The 15,829-nt window shown below is 44.7% G+C and overlaps 1 protein-coding gene across 2 annotated transcripts in view; it reads left to right on the top strand.

Annotated features, from left to right (window-relative positions):
- Window positions 1-15,829, top strand: part of plxnb1 (plexin B1) — a 239,710-nt gene that overhangs the window by 36,269 nt on the left and 187,612 nt on the right. The window contains exon 1 of one of the 2 annotated variants that reach the window (XM_008105539.3): window positions 3,999-4,440. The exons of the other annotated variant lie outside the window; for it this stretch is intronic. The gene's annotated coding sequence lies outside the window, so the exon portion shown is untranslated. Of the gene's footprint in view, window positions 1-3,998; window positions 4,441-15,829 lie in introns of those variants that run through there. 2 annotated transcript variants of the gene reach the window in all.

Here is a 15,829-nt window from a genome sequence, read left to right on the forward strand (position 1 = left end):
GCATTCTCTCCTGACGTTTCACCCACATCTGTGGCAGGCATCCTCAGAGGCTGTGAGAGCATACAGCCCGGAAAACTCGCAGCAGCCCAGAGATTCCGGCCATGAAAGCCTTCAACAGCAAAATAAAATGGAATTTGAACATCCGAAGATTTGGGTATCCATGGGGGTTGGGCTGGAGCTAACCCCCTGCGGATGCTGAGGACCTACTGTAACTACTGTGAAAAAGGATAAAGTGATTGTGATAATAAAGAGCACTCATCATCCTTGAACAAGCTGAGAAGCAGCAAATACAGCAAGGCTGAACCCATCTGTCCCAGCAGGCAATCAAAACAAAGCCTGGAGCCAGAATATTTTAAATAATTTTGTGTATGAAACAAAGTCTGTGCATATTCAACCACCCGAAAGCAAATGTGTCAATGTCTCAGCCATCCCTGTTGACAATTTTAAAATGCTTCAATGTTGGAATTCCAGACATGGGATGTTCAGCTTTAGCATCCATGGATTTGCGTGTACGCAGGGATCCTAGAACTAAACAGATAGGAAGGGCCTACTGCATTTCAAAATGAAGAAAGCCCACCTCATGTGGATTAGGGCCATGGAAGTGGAGACAGCTTTTCTTTTAGGAGAAAGAGCCTGCCGATGACTCTTGATAATCAGATCTCAACCTGCCCAGCTCTGATGCTGTGCACACACGAGGCCTTGAGCAAGTACACACCGGGTGCAGCCATACCAAGATTGTAGCCAGAATTTTTTTTGGGAGGGGTTGAAACTCCCCCCCCCCTTCCCACATGACTTTTCAGGTCAGTGTCTCCTGATCTAGCATGGAAATCTCTTAGGAGCCCCAGTGGCCTAGTAGATTAAAGCCTTGTGATTTGAAGGTTGGGTTGCTGACCTGAAGGCTGCCAGGTCTGAATCCAACCCGGGGAGAGCGCGGATGAGCTCCCTCTGTCAGCTCCAGCTCCATGCGGAGACATGAGAGAAGCCTCCCACAAGGATGGTAAAAACATCAAAACATCCGGGCGTACCCTGGGCAACGTCCTTGCAGACGGCCAATTCTCTCACACCAGAAGCAACTCAGGTTGCTCCTGACATGAAAAAAAATGGAAATCTCAACAAGGTCCTGAAATTACCATCACAGGTAATGGGTCTTGAACCATTCCTCCCTCTTAAGGCCAGTTCTTTTCAGCCACAAAAGACAGTCGTTTCCACAATAGGCAGAAATGTCTTTCTGTTTTCTTCTGCTTTCTTGTTATCATGATGACAGGTTACATCAAGACATTTTCCACTATGAATTAACAAAAAGTCTTTAGCCAAGCACAAGTTATTCTGGTGGTACTTTTTTTGGTGTCTATTGAAAGACCCTTCTACACTGCCCTTTATCCCAGGATCTCATCCCAGATTATCCACTTTAAACTGGAATATATGAGTCCCCCACTGCCAGATAACCTGGGATAAACAGATAACCTGGGATCAGATCCTGGGATAGAGGGGCAGCGCGGAAGTGCCTGAAGATGTTTATTGCATTGCTCTATTGCACCAATGGTTTAGCCACCAAGCTTCTGATGAGCATCTTTACACCCAACTTCTCCTCCAAACACCACACCTTACTTACAGAGTACACCTTGTACATGAAATGAGTAGGCTAGCCAGGGAAGTCTGTTGAGCCATTTAGGTTGCAAACTTAGATGCCTTTTCCTATCCACAGGAAATGCAGGAGTCTGTGGATTTTGCACTAATTGAACTTTCACTTGGTCATCAGAAACAGTCTTGCTCACATAAAGTCCAATGACACAGCTTCTTTTCTTTACTCCTGTTCCATTGTTTCTTTGACAGGGCTTCCTCTATGATCATTTCCATTATGTCAGCTATTGCTGCTATTGCAATGTAAATTGGTAGAAAGTTGGTAGTGATTGTGGGAATAATCAAAATGTGGTAGAGATAGTGCTTGTAGTACTGGAGAGACTTATTTTTGCTTCTCATAGACTTGGCATGGGGATTTGGTTAACCAGTTAATTCATGGGTAAAACAGGTTTTTTTTTAACCTAAAAATATTGTGGGTGGAATGAACACCTAAACTGCCTCCTTGGCTACAGGCTTGACCCATACTAAACAATTAATGCAGTTTGACAGCACTCTCACTGCTCTGACTGGATGCTATGGGAATCCAGGGAGTTGTGTTTTGGTGAGGCACCAGTTCTCTTGGCAGAGAAGGCTAAAGGTGTTGCGAAAGAAGTAGTTTGGTGAGGAATTAGTCTGCAAACACTTAGGAAGTGGTCATCGCTAATAGTCAATATGGATTTATCAAAAATAAGTCATACCAGACTAATCTGATATCTTTTTCTGATAGATTTACAAGCTGGGTAGATGCAGGGAATGCTGTGGATGGAGCCTATCTGGATTTCGGTAAGGCCTTTGACAAGGTCCCCCAAGACCTTCTGGCAAACAAGCTAGTCAAATATGGGCTAGGCAAAACTACACTTAGGTGGATCTGTAATTGGCTAAGTGAACAAACCCAAAGGGTGCTCACCAATGTGTCTTCTTCATCTTGGAAAGAAGTGATGAGTGGAGTGCCACAAGCAGGGTTCCATCCTGGGCCCGGTTCTGTTCAACATCTTTATTAATGACTTTGAAGGCATGGTCATCAAGTTTGCAGATGATACCAAACTGGGAGGGATAGCTAATACTCCAGAAGACAGGAGCAGAATTCAAAATGATCTTAACAGATTAGAGAGATGGGCCGAAATGCAAGACCCTAGCATGTTTTCGAACTGCTAGGTTGGCAGAAGCTGGAGCTAACAGCGGGCGCTCACTCCGCTACCGGGATTTGAACCTGGGACTTTTCCATCTGCAAGTTCAGCAGCTCAGTGCTTTAACACACTTCGCCACCGGGGCTCCTTGTACCATATGTAAGCCTCCCTGAGTCCCTTCAGGGAGATGGAGGCAGGGTACAAAAATAAAGTTATTATTGTTATTATTATTATAAATTCTTCTTCTTATTATTATTTTATTATGACACAGCAAACAAGATAGATAGGCTGGATTTCATTTCACAAAATCACAAGTCGAACACTTCCCAAGTGTCTAGGACTGTGTGATGTATTTTCGGATGATGCGCGCAGATCCCAGCAGGGTGGCCTTTTGCAGTTGGCAGATCGTAATTTTGTCAATGTCTATTGTTTCCAAATGCCGGCTGAGATCTTTTGGCACGGCACCCAGTGTGCCCATCACCACCGGGACCACTTGCACTGGTTTCTGCCAGAGTCTTTGAAGTTTAATCTTGAGGTCCTGATAGCGGCTGAGTTTTTCTTGTTGTTTTTCGTCAATGCGACTGTCACCTGGGATGGCGACATCAATTATCCAAACCTTGTTCTTTTCCACAACTGTGATATCTGGTGTGTTGTGTTTCAGAACTTTGTCAGTCTGGATTCGGAAGTCCCACAGTATCTTTGCGTGTTCATTTTCCACAAACTTTGTTGATCCCACCAGTTCTTTGCTGCTGGCAGGTGGTACTTGAGGCATAAGTTCCAATGGATCATTTGGGCCACACAGTTGTGCCTCTGTTTGTAGTCTGTCTGTGCAATTATTATTATTATTATTATTATTATTATTATTATTATTATTATTATTATTATTATTATTATTATTATTATATGGCTGGCCATCTGTCGGGGGTGCTTTGAATGCAGTTTTCCTGCTTCTTGGACAGGATGGCTCACGGGGTCTTTTCTAACTCTTTATGAATGGAGAACCCTCAAAACCTTGCAAAACTCCAACCGCCAGCATCCCGTCGCCTGGAGCCCGGGCCGAGGCAGCGCTGTCAACTCGCATGAATCCGAAGTGTGGATGCACCCGAGGAGGCGGAGCCCAAGCAGCCCTCCCCCCCCCCTTCGGGTCTCCGGGGGACTTGCAGCGTGGGCTGCGCTTGGGCTTTCTTTGCACAGGAGGGAGGGAGAGAGGGAAGGGGGAAGGCCGGAGGGAGGGGAGGCGGAGGGGCTTGGCGTGTGCTTTTGTCCGCCCTCCTCCCGCTTGCTTGCTTTCTTTCTTCCTCCCTCTTTCTCCCCTTTTTTGCAGTAGCCGCTGCCGCGCAGCAGGGGCTCCCTTGGCTCTCCCTGTGGCCGGCGCTTTCGCGGGCGCGGAACTACTTTCCTGCCTCCTCCTCCTCCTTCGCCTCTCTTTCTCCGCTTCGCCTCCAAGGAAACCCACTCTCCTGATCCATCCAGGCATCGATCGGGGCGCATTTTGGAAGGCGAGGCGGGTTCCCTCCCCGTTGTGTCCCCGAGAAGGCGGACGGGCAACTCACTTGTCCGCACGGGAGCCTTTGGGGAGAGGAGAGCCCTTTCTTTCTTTCCTTCCCTCGCTTCTTCCTCGCCCTGGAGAGCCCCCGAGGAGCCTCGCCCCCACCTTCCGCCTGGGACCCTTTCTCCAGAGATGGCATTTTGGGTGAGTCCTTCTTTGCCTTGCTTGTATCCCCGACACATCCCCCTCAGACCTTCGCTTCATCCTTAGTCCAAGGAGGGTTTTGTCTCCGCTTTTTGGTCTTCCCAGCCTTGGTTTTGTCTCAAAAGTAGCCCTATGTTGGCGCGCACTGAAGGCAGAGAAAGCATCACAACCGGGGAGATCTTTTGGGAGAAAGGGAACAGTCTGTGGGTGCGTTTGGGGAGGAAGAAGAGGCGCCCGGTCTCCTTTTCTCTCTCCCTCTGTGGAGTTTTTCTCTCCTTCGTCGTCCTTCCCGACTTTCTCCCCCTGGCGCTCTCTTTCTCCTTCTCATTCATTCGCCTTTTCCTTCCCTCTTTCTGCCACCGTTTGGTTTGAATGGAACTTTTCTTCCAGTGTTTGGGGAAGAAAAAAATTACAAGAGGGCCTCATCACACTAGAGCTTGGATCCACTTTAAATCCACTTTGGGGACCTCCTCACACCAGAGCTTGGATCCAAGGTTTTTTTTTTTCATGTCAGGAGCGACTTGAGAAACTGCAAGTCACTTCTGGAGTGAGAAAATTTGCCGTCTGCAAGGACGTTGCCCAGGGGACGCCCAGATGTTTTACCATCCTTGTGGGAGGCTTCTCTCATGTCCCCGCATAGAGCTGGAGCTGATAGAGGGAGCTCATCCGTGCTCTCCCCGGGTGGGATTCGAACCTGGCAGCTTGCAGATCAGCAGCCCAACCTTCAATCACAAGGCTTTAACCCACTACTCCACTTTGAGGACCTCATCACACTAGAGCTTGGACCCACTTTAATTCCACTTTGGGGACCTCATCACACTAGAGCTTGGATCCACTTTAAATCCACTTTGGAGACCTCATCACACTAGAGCTTGGATCCAAGTTAAACCTACTTTGGGGACCTCATCACACTAGAGCTTGGATCCACTTTAAATCCACTTTGGGGACCTCATCACACTAGAGCTTGGATCCAAGTTAAACCTACTTTGGGGACCTCATCACATTAGAGCTTGGATCCACTTTAAATCCACTTTGAGGACCTCATCACACTAGAGCTTGGATCCACTTCAAATCCACTTTGAGGACCTCATCACACTAGAGCTTGGATCCAAGTTAAATCCACTTTGTGGACCTCATCACACTAGAGCTTGGATCCACTTCAAATCCACTTTGAGGACCTCATCACACTAGAGCTTGGATCCAAGTTAAATCCACTTTGTGGACCTCATCACACCAGAGCTTGGATCCAAGTTAAATCCACTTTGGGGACCTCATCATACTAGAGCTTGGATCCACTTCAAATCCACTTTAAATCCACTTTAGGGAGGAGGCTTTAAACAGCTCAGCCAGACAGATGCTGGGCCTCATCAAACTCTCATATTCTGCAGGAAGCAGAAACTGGATATAAAGTGGGTTCATGCTCTAGTGTGATGGAAAGGAGGTGGCCACGAAGCCCCCTGTTTGGCTAGATTTTGGCTCACAGTCTCCTCTCCTGTCCTGAATGTATTTGGGGAGGGTTTTGAGGGTGGAAAGTGCTGGAGGGCCAGCTCAAGGCTAGACTTTGGCTCCTTCCTCACTCGCCTCTCCTGGGTACATTTGTGGATGAGGAAAAGGCACCTCTACTGAGCCCCTCCTTCCTTCCTCTTATAGTGAGGAGGAGGAAGGGCGAGCCCCCTTCTTTCCCCCCTGAAAGGTTGGCTTGGTCCCCTCCCTCGCCCTCTCTGCCTCCTTTGTTCCCAGGGAGGGGCCGGGCTGAGGAAGAGAAACACGAAACCTGTTTGTGCCAAAGCACCCCCCTTTCCCCCCTTTCTTGAACCTGCCCATACAGTACTTGCTTAGGGACGGAGGGAGGGCTCATTCGGTGGTCTGTGTATGTATATAGCCAACCCCAGGGAAGGTCCCCATGAAGGGGGCAGATAGAAGCAAGGCTGGGGTTGGCGCCAACCTTCTCCTCTCTCCATTACCTAGCTTCTGTTGTGTTGTTTTCACTCTGTGCCAGGCATGGGCAAACTTGGTCCCTCCAGGTGTTTTGGACTGCAACTCCCACCATTCCTCACAGCCTCAGGCCCCTTCCTTTTCCCCCTCAGCCGCTTAAGCGGCTGAGGGGGAAAAGGAAAGGGCCTGAGGCTGTTAGGAATGGTGGGAGTTGGAGTCCAAAACATCTGAAGGGACCAACTTTGCACATACCTGTTCTATATACACACCATGCAAGGTCCCTCCTTGAAATAGTCTTTCAGTTAAAGGGGTGAAAGACATCCTGGAGATGTTCCTCACGAATAGAAATGATCCCACCTTCCGTGTTTCAGGGATGCTAAGCTTTTGGGACAACGTGGGTCATGCAGAAGAACTTTGTCACTGTACTTTTCAAACACACACTATGGAGACAAATGCTCCATATGTATTAAGGGCAGCAATGTCATGGAGCTGAGGCCCACAAGGTTGAAGCCTTGGGATTTTTCTAGTGCTAACCAGCTTGGACTTTGGGTACATCTGTGCTATTGTATTAATGTAGTTTGATTCCACTTTAATACTATGGACCCTTTGGAGTTTTACAAAGTCTTTAACCTTCTCTGCCAAAGAGTGCTGTAGCAATGGGTTGCTGTGAGTTTTCCAGGTTGTATGGCCATGTTCCAGAAGCATTCTCTCCTGACGTTTCTCCCACATCTGTAGCAGGCATCCTCAGAGGTTGTGAGGTCTGTTGGAAACTAGGCAAGTGGGGTTTACAAATCTGTGGAATAATGTCCAGGGTGGGAGAAAGAACTCTTGTCTGTTTGAAGCAAGTGTGAATGTTGCAGTTGGCCAACTTGATTCCCATTGAATAGCCTTGCAGCATCAAAGCCAATCTGCAGCCCAGTGATTCTGGCCATGAAAGCCTTCGACAATACAGTGCGGTAGCATTAACACAGTTTAATATCACTTTAACGGCCATGGCTCACTACTATGGTATCATGGGAGTTGTAATTTTATAAGGTCTTTAGCCTTCTCTACCAAAGAGCGTTGTTTCCTCACCAAACAACATCTCCTAGGGTTCCATAACACTGAGCCATGGCAGTGATAGTGGTGTCAAATAGCATCAATTCTACAGTGTGTAGATGCACCCTTTCTTGGCTACCTCACCCTGACCTGGAAGGGCAATGCATTTTATAGGCAACTGTGAGCTACCTCCGTTGGCAAGAGTAATTGTTTTAGAAAAGACTTGTTCCTGGTGGAGATGGAAATTGTACGACGTGTCTTTTTAGATATAGATCATCACTGCCTCCTGAATTTGGAGTATGTCAATATAAGGAGCATGTTGGTTTGAGCATAGCATAGTGACTTTGTAGACCAACGTTTTCCCTGTTCAGCCACAGAAACCCACTGGGTGACCTTAGGTGAGTTGCATACTCCCAGCTTCAGAAAATCTCATGATAGCTTTGCCTTAAGGTTGCCATAAGTTGGAAGGCACGCAACAACAACAGCAGCAGCAGTATAGGGACTGTCAGTCAAGAGGTCCTGAGCATCAGAACCACGCCACCAAGGATGATGAAAGCTTGAACATCAACATCGCTACTATGCCTCTGAGTATTAAAGGGGTTTTGTGGCCACTTAGAGACAAACACACTTTCATGGGCTTGGGTGGACGTCCAAACCTTTGAAGTGCATGGAGGTCTTTGAATGTTTATGTCTTAATGTAAGTGGCGCAGCGAGTTAAACCGCTGAGCTGTGAACTTGCTGACCAAATGGTTGGCAGTTCGAATCTGGGGAGTGGAGTGAGCTCCCACTGTTAGCCCCAGCTTGTGCCAATTTAGCAACATGCAAATGTGAGTAGATCAATAGGTACTGCTTCTGTGGGAAGGTAACGGCACTTCATTCAGTCATGCTGGCTACATGACCTTGGAGGTGTCTACGGACAATGCCGGCTCTTCAGCTTAGAAATGGAGATGAGCACCAACCCCCAGAGTCAGACATGACTGGACTTAATGTTGGGAAACCTTTACCTTTTTAAGTGAGTGGGTCTCATGCAGCCCTCCAAATGGTGAGACTGAAGCTCCCAGCATTCTTCCCCATTGGTTATGATGGCTAGGGCTGTTGACACTTGTAATCCAACAACATCTGGAAGACTTCCTAATTTTTAAGACGCTATAAAATTCTGTTGCAACTGACTAATATGCCTCCCTCTCCAACATCATTAGCAATTAATTGTCCCTTTAATCATCCTTTTGTGCTTGTCACAGTCAGAGAGTCCCAAGTATGCGTGTTCTCCCCTCCGTGAAATGGATGAATGCAGAACTGTATGCATCATAAATACGCGTGAGTTATTCAGCACTAATTGGTCTAGAATCAAGATTGTGTGTGAATGTATATGCTAGCTATTAACTATTTATTTAGGGCAGGGTTGTGTGTCTGTGTGTGTGAGAGTGTGTTTGCACACACATCAACAGAGCTTGCCTCCAGATAGCAGGCTCCTGGTGCCACTGTACCATTCAAAAGATCTTGTGCAGTTGTTCTGAACATACCGGGATATACAGTAGAGTCTCGCTTATCCAACATAAATGGACCAGCAGAATGTTGGATAAGTGAAAATGTTGGATAATAAAGAGGGGTTAAGGAACAGCCTATTAAACGTCAAATTATGTTATGGTTTTGCAAAATTAAGCACCAAAACATCATGTTTTACAACAAATTGACAGAAAACACAGTTCAATACACGGTAACGTTATGCAGTAGTTACTTTATTGATGAATTTAGCACCAAAATATTGCAATGTATTGAAAACACTGAGTACAAAAACATTGACTACTAAAAATTGACTACAAATGAAGATAGAATTGCATAAAATGAACTTACAGTAACATCATTGTCGGAAGTTAAATCCGTAAAAAGTTGAGTCCTGGCTGCCTAGAGAAACAAGAAACGGGCGGGAGGCAGACTGCGTTGGATAATCCAGAATGTTGGATAAATGAAGGTTGGATAAGTGAGACTCTACTGTATATATATACATTTGTAATTGAAAGAAGAAAAGACAGAGAAGAAGTGGTAGGAAAACAGAATAGAGTTCTCCATGGAAGATGATCTTGCCATCTGGACCTTCTCTAAAATTCCTCGAATGAGCTGGGGTAATAAAAGGAGGAGGATAACGTCCTCATCAGGAATGACTCCCTCTTATGTATACATCACTGGAGAGCAGGAGAGCAAATGTTTTGGAACTATGGCATGGGAGGAAAGATTTAGATGCTTTTTGTTTTATGTGTTTTGATTTCTGCTCTGATCGGCTTCATACACAACCACCCACCCACCCACCTTGATATCTGCCATAGTTCATGCAATGCCAAAACACATATTTGGCAGCATGTATAGTTCTTTTCCCCACTGATAAGTCACAATCTGACAAAAAGCTTCTGTTCATCTTTTTGTGGTTACAATCAGAAAAGAAAGTGTAGCATGGGCTGGAAGCTACATTTTTTTAGGCTACATATAAGGTAGTACTTGGAAAGGACTTCAAGGATAGTCTAGTCCAGGCATGGGCAAACTTTGGCCCTCCAGGTGTTTTGGACTTCAACTCCCACCATTCCTAACAGCCTCAGGTCCCTTCCTTTTCCCCCTCAGCCGCTTAAGCAGCTGAGGGGGAAAAGAAAAGGGCCTGAGGCTGTTAGGAAGGTGGGAGTTGAAGTCCAAAACACCCCGAGGGCCAAAGTTTGCCCATGCCTGGTCTAGTCCAATCACCTGCCATGTGAGAATAAACAACCAAATCATTTCAGAATGATGCCCCCCAACCAATGTTCAAAGAGCTCCAATGAAGGAGTGTCCACTACCATCCAAGGCATCTTTTCCACTGTGGAATAGTTCTCACCATCAGGAACATCTTCCTAATATTGAAAGGAAATCTATTTTCTTATAATTTCACCCCCTTGATTCAAGTTATGCTCTGCAGAACAGCAAGTTTCTAGATGAGATCCTTTCAGGTATTCAGAGATTGCTGTCTATCACTTTTTAGACTTCTATCCTTCGAGCTAAACATACCCAGTTCCTTAAGTTGTTCCTCATTGGTTTCTATTGTCGATGTAGTGAATAGGCATGTAATGTATTGATAGCTATAGCTATTAAAAGAACTTTGCATTGTGTAATGCTTTCTATCTAATTTGGAACATGTTGTAGGATGTAGCAGCCTGGCTATCAGTATTTAAAAAAAACCCTCTAAAATCAGGACAGTAATTAAAGAACAACACTCTGAAAAGTGTTGAACTGGTCTTATTTTGTATGAATATGTTGTGTCACAGTAATTAAGTTGATGTTTTATTATGGTTGTGTTATATGTTTTGTACTGGTAATTGAATGTTTTACTATGTTGGAAACCACCCTCTTTGGGGAGATAAAGCGGTATATAAATAAAGGTATTATTATTATTATTATTATTATTATTATTATTATTATTATTATTATTATTAAGATGGCAATTCCAGACAGGAAATTATCAGGGCCAGCTAACACCCCCAAACAAAGAATTCCCCCAGGCAGGAAGCAGCCAGGCCTCAAAACTGCAAGGCTTTTCAATTCTAATCAATATGATTAATTGCAATATTCACACTTTCCTTCAACAGACAAGAGTTTCTTTCTCCCTGGACCTTCCACAAATAAATAAACCCCACTTGCCTAGTTTCCAACAGGCCTCACAACCTCTGAGGTTGCCTGCCATAGATGTGGGTGAAACGTCAGGAGAGAATGCTTCTGGAACATGGCCATGCAGCCTGGAAAACTCACAGCAACCTGATGTAGCGATCCTTAGAGTAGTGTCCTTTCTAGGCATTTCCTAGGTCATCCAGCACAGGTCTATGGTATGTTTCTGCCAGCAGTAAAAGGTAAAGGTAAAGGTTTTCCCCTGATGTTAAGTCTAGTTGTGTCCGACTGGGAGTTGGTGCTCATCTCCATTTCTAAGCCAAAGAACTGGCATTGTCCATAGACACCTCCAAGGTCATGTAGACACCTCCAGCATGACTGTATGGAGCACCATTACTTTTCCACAGGAGCGGTACCTATTGATCTACTCACATTTGCATGTTTTCAAACTGCTAGGTTGGCAGAAGCTGAGGCTAATAGCAGGAGCTCAACCTGCTCCCCAGATTTCGGTCAGCGAGTTCAGTAGCTCAGCAGTTTAACTCGTTGCGCCATCGGAGACATCAATTCAATAGGATTCACTATTACCCGCAGTTCTGCATATCCATGCAAAATCCTGGGATATGCCCCCCATGAATATGAGGTTGTACTGTTGTGAACAAATTCCTGGGATGGTGGAGAACAAGTGTGGGCAAGTATCAGGCTGCAAGGAGAGCTAGTGGAAGAGCAGTGCCCTATACTTCTTACCGGTCCAGCCTCTGCAGCCTAAACACAGCAAAGCAGCTACTGAATGTTAGCGACCTGGATAGCAGAAAATCTGTCACATGTGACTTCTGCAGTATTTGCTAATCACATCTCAAAAGGACCATTGCAGGGTGAATGTCTCCTCTTGAATTTGAGAACCTGACTCTTGAAAAAAAAAAAGAAGAAGAAAGAAACGGAGTGCTATGCTATTATAATGCCCTTATTGAAACTACCCAGCTCTTTCCTCAGTTGTGGAGTTTTAAACAGTTCCTTTTTTGCAGTGTCCAGAACCTGAAGGCAGCTTGGCTGAGGACACTGAGTGCTTTTGGAAGAGAACTATTAGTCCAAGTTTGCCCTCTCCGGTTGTCAGGAGTTGTCCCTGCTAAATTGTGTTAAATGCTAAAACAGCACCAGGCTAACAGTGAGACCACTCCTGTCCTTTTGTAAGACCTTGTGGTGTGACAGTTTACCAGCAGATGTCACCCCCAACACTGGGGAAGGATGGGGAGAAATATCCTTGAAGATTTTGGGAAGGGTTCTTGCTTCAAGGTGGGTTCGGTGCCTTCATTTCTGAACCTCAGACTTGTTATCATCTGTTGAGCTCTTAGGGCATCTGTTCCCAAAAACATTTTCTGCAATTCCAATCAAGCTGACAATGGGTCAAAAGTCCAAAAATAATGGGCCATGGCCATGCTGGGAGGAAGGAGCATTCCTTTAAGTAAAGGACATCTGGTAATTCAGCTGCTAGTTGTTACGGGCTCTTTGATTTACTGGGGTCAAGTGGGTGGGTGATGAGATCTGGCTTAATTAATTCAGGAAAAGCAAAGGCCTGGCATGTGTGTTGGAGTGCAGGAGAGGCTCCCTGGCTCACATCCACTATTGTAATCTTAGAGAAGGAGGGGACCTTGTAGGCCACCTGACTGGGGTGCCCACTTAACAAAGAAGAAAGGGCTCATTGCACAAAAGATAGGATTTCAGCAGGTATATATGTTTCTATATTGCCTTCTAGTTGCCTGCTGACCTATGATGCCCCCATTAATTTCATAGTTTTCTTAGGCAAGGAAAACCCAGGGATGGTTTCACCAGATCCTTTGTCTGAACTATAGCCTACAGCACTTGATGTTCTTTGGCAGTCTCTTAATCAAGTACCAACCAGAGCTGATACAAAGCGAGTGAAATCCTCATTGCTGTCTGTAAACCACCCTGAGTCCCCTAGGGAAGATAGGTTGGGATATAAATAAAGGCATTATTATTATTATTATTATTATTATTATTATTATTATTATTATTATTATTATTATTTCATTATGACACAGCAAACAAGGTAGATATGCTGGATTTCGTATCACAAAATCACAAGTCAAACACTTCCCAAGTGTCTAGGACTGTGTGATGTATTTTCGGATGATGCGTGCAGATCCCAGTAGGGTGGCCTTTTGCAGTTGGCAGATCGTGATTTTGTCAATGTCTATTGTTTCCAAATGCCGGCTGAGATCTTTTGGCACGGCACCCAATGTGCCGATCACCACCGGGACCACCTGCACTGGTTTCTGCCAGAGTCTTTGAAGTTCAATCTTGAGGTCCTGATAGCGGCTGAGTTTTTCCTGTTGTTTTTCATCAATGTGACTGTCACCTGGGATGGCAACATCAATGATCCAAACCTTTTTCCTTTCCACAACTGTGATGTTTGGTGTGTTGTGTTCCAGAACTTTGTCAGTCTGGATTCGGAAGTCCCACAGTATCTTTGCGTGCTCATTTTCCAGTACTTTTGCAGGTTTGTGATCCCACCAGTTCTTTACTGCTGGGAGGTGGTACTTGAGGCATAAGTTCCAATGAATCAATTGGGCCACATGGTTGTGCCTCTGTTTGTAGTCTGTCTGTGCGATTTTCTTACAGCAGCTGAGGATATGATCAATAGTTTTGTCGGTTTCCTTGCACAGTCTGCATTTTGGGCCATCAGATTATTATTATTATTATTATTATTATTATTATTATTATTATTATTATTATTATTATTATTATTATTATTTATTGCTACACAGCTCTCAAAGGCACAGGAGCCCTGTCTCTTCAGATAGTGGTTGCCCTTGGAGATTATTCCAAGGTCTCTTTTGTGCCTCAGAACCTATTAAGTTGACTCTTCCTCCCACTAACCCAAAATTCTTTTATATATTTGTCTTGCTTTGTTCCAAAGCATGCCTTACTGACTCCTGTTATACTGGATGCATTTACATTGCAGAATTAATGCAGCATGACAACACTTTTAACCGCCATGGCTCAGTAGTATGGAATTTTGAGAGCTATCATTTCATAAGGTCATTAGACTTGAGTTGATGAGTTTCCAGGTTGTATAGCTATGTTCAAGAAGCATTCTCTCCTGACCTTTCACCCACATCTATGGCTGGCATCCTCAGAGGTTGTGAGATCTGTGAGAAACCAAGCAAGTAAGGCTTATATATCTGTAGAAGGTCCAGGGTGGGGGGGGGGGGGGGGAAATGAGGTCTATATATCTGTGGGACCTTCTACAGATACATAAGCCTCACTTGCCTAGTTTCTCACAAACCTCACAACCTCTGAGGATGATGGCCATAGATGTTGGTAAGACGTCAGGAGATAATGCTTCTGGAACATGATCATACAGCCCGGAAAACTCACAGCAACCCAGTGATTCTGACCATGAAAGCCTTTGACGTCATTAGCCTTGTCTGGCAAAGAGTGCTGGTGTCTCACCAAATACCATGATTTCCATAGCATTGAGCTATTACAGCTAAAGTGGTACAAACTGCACCAATTCTTCAGTGCAGATGCACACTGAATCTATTGTGAAGGTATTTCTCCTGCCAAGTGGTATCTTTTGCTAATTTTTTAGCTTAAATCTACTTTCTTATTCTCTTTAATCTATCCAATCTAGTTCTGACTACTAGAGCAATTGATAACATTCTTGGGTTGCTGTGAGTTTTTTCTGGCTGTATGGTCATGTTCCAGAAGCATTCTCTCCTGACGTTTCATCCCCATCTATGGCAGGTATCCTCAGAGGTTGTGAGGTATATAACATTCTTTCTCCTTTATAACAAACAGCTCTTCTGGGATTTGAAGGGCATAATAATCTCTCTCCCACCCATCATCCTTTTCCTCTTATAGCATGGTACAAGCATGTGCAAATTCTAGGAGTGGACCAAATATGAGTCTCCAACCATAGTTGGATTACAGGTCATATCAACCAATGACGGGATGATGGGGGTTGCAGGAGAACCACAGTTGTCCCACTGCTGCTTTGGACTGATGGAACTGATTTTTGTTTTTCACTAGGACCGAGGAATCTATCTGTTTGAGCCAAATGCAAAACAGTGGCTTCTGAAGATAAACAAGGATGCTCCTGAGACCAGAGTTAGCCTAGGAATTTTGAGGGTTTTTTATAGAAGAGTTGGAGCTCCCACAAAAGTCTTTTTTACACACACATCTACTTCTGTTTTCCTACAGACTCCCCTGATTCCAGCAACCTAATTTAGGGTGGAAAAAAGGGATGGGAGGGTTGCCAGAAGAATTTACTGAGCAGATGTATCTGTTTTATGCCCACCCTCAGTATGTGCGTATGTATATATATACACTGCTTTCTTTGTGAAGAAAAAAACTATTTTCAAAGGTGTGGTTAAAAGGTGGATGAAACAGTCCTGAAAGCAGATAGGTTATTCACCAAGTTCAGATGAGTTATTATGGCATAAGATCAAAAATTCTCAGACTACCATGATGTGATTAGCTTCATAATTCTGTAAAGCTCAGCATTTGGAAATATTGAAAAATCTGTTTGTTTGTATGTTTGTGAAAGAGGGAGAATGCAAGGTTAATATTTTCCTTGTCTTAAAAATAAAATTATATAACATCTTTCAAAAGACATGTGTAGATATTAAAAATTCAAAGTTCTGCTGGAGATAAAGGATGCCGATGGGAAACTCTCCAAGCAGGTGGACTCTTCACTGCTGGCTAACAAAGCAGGAATGGGGTTGTTGTATGTCTTTCGGGCTGTGTGGCCATGTTCCAGAAGCATTCTCTCCTG

The sequence above is a fragment of the Anolis carolinensis genome, chromosome 2 (assembly GCF_035594765.1).
Source record: "Anolis carolinensis isolate JA03-04 chromosome 2, rAnoCar3.1.pri, whole genome shotgun sequence".
Lineage (NCBI taxonomy): Eukaryota > Metazoa > Chordata > Lepidosauria > Squamata > Dactyloidae > Anolis > Anolis carolinensis.